The sequence below is a fragment of the Antrostomus carolinensis genome, unplaced genomic scaffold, assembly GCF_000700745.2.
Source record: "Antrostomus carolinensis isolate BGI_N321 unplaced genomic scaffold, ASM70074v2 scaffold10229, whole genome shotgun sequence".
NCBI classification, from domain to species: Eukaryota; Metazoa; Chordata; class Aves; order Caprimulgiformes; family Caprimulgidae; genus Antrostomus; species Antrostomus carolinensis.
In genome coordinates, this window is record NW_010340645.1 from 36,780 (window position 1) to 37,834 (window position 1,055).

Sequence of the window (1,055 nt, forward strand, 5' to 3'; positions counted from 1 at the left end):
AGGAATAATCTAAGTAAGAGTGAAAAACCAGCCAGTGAAAATGAAAGATAACACACGAGGTGCTCTGCGAACAATCCAGTTCCGCTTGTGTAATTCATGGCACAAGCACGTAGTGCCTTGGCTAAGTATCCCTTTTTACTTCTTAATATAAATCTCATAATCCAGATTTGACCAACTATTATTAATAAAAAAAAACAACCCAGAAGTGGAGTGAAGCCAAGAAGGAGTCAGTGGCAATAAGAAGGAAGTCAATAAGTTCATTTTCTATTTAGCCACCACCTCAGTCCCCAATATATAGCAGCAGGACTTTTAGAAGTGCTGCATCCCAACTACTTTGTTTATCAGCACTTCAATTAGTGTCAGGTTTGGGTATTTTAAGCACCCAATGCCTAATACAGACCATCGATTCTTCTGCCTCAGAGCATGATTTGAGCACTAGTCAGGAAGGAATTTCCTCCAATGGGGAGTTAGTGCAAAAGGTGTGAATTTTGTTTAACCCTTTCTCCAAAGAGCATGACCTTTAACCACCTGAAACATCAGCTCTCTCTGCAGAGTTCCTCATCACAAGGTGAGAAATGCCAGGAATCAAACTCCCTTGGATGGAATAAACAGTTTGTTCAACACATGAGGAGGAAATAATTAGGGAAGATACCAAGGTATTTAACCACACACAGGTATAAACATATTCCTTAATATGTAAAACCCTACTCTCTTTTCTAAGTAGGGTTCTTAAGCAGTTTAGTTCCTGGCACACACCCTGACATTCTCGTTACTAAGTTTATTTTAATCCACACACAAGCTAGTAGCTGTGTTTGTAAAATACTACTGACAGCTCATTGCCTCCCTCCATTGCTGGAGACCCCAACTCAGTTTCACAATAAAGCCAACACCGGGCAGCTTCCGATATCTGCAGAGTGTTTTTCTTCTCGAGTGCACACACAAGCCAAGTGAGGAACAGGGCAGAAAGGATCCCACTGCACGGGCTGGAAAGAGCAGGAGCCATATCCCCAAAAAAGCAAGGCAAAAAGGTGAATTTCAGCTCTAACTCAGCATCA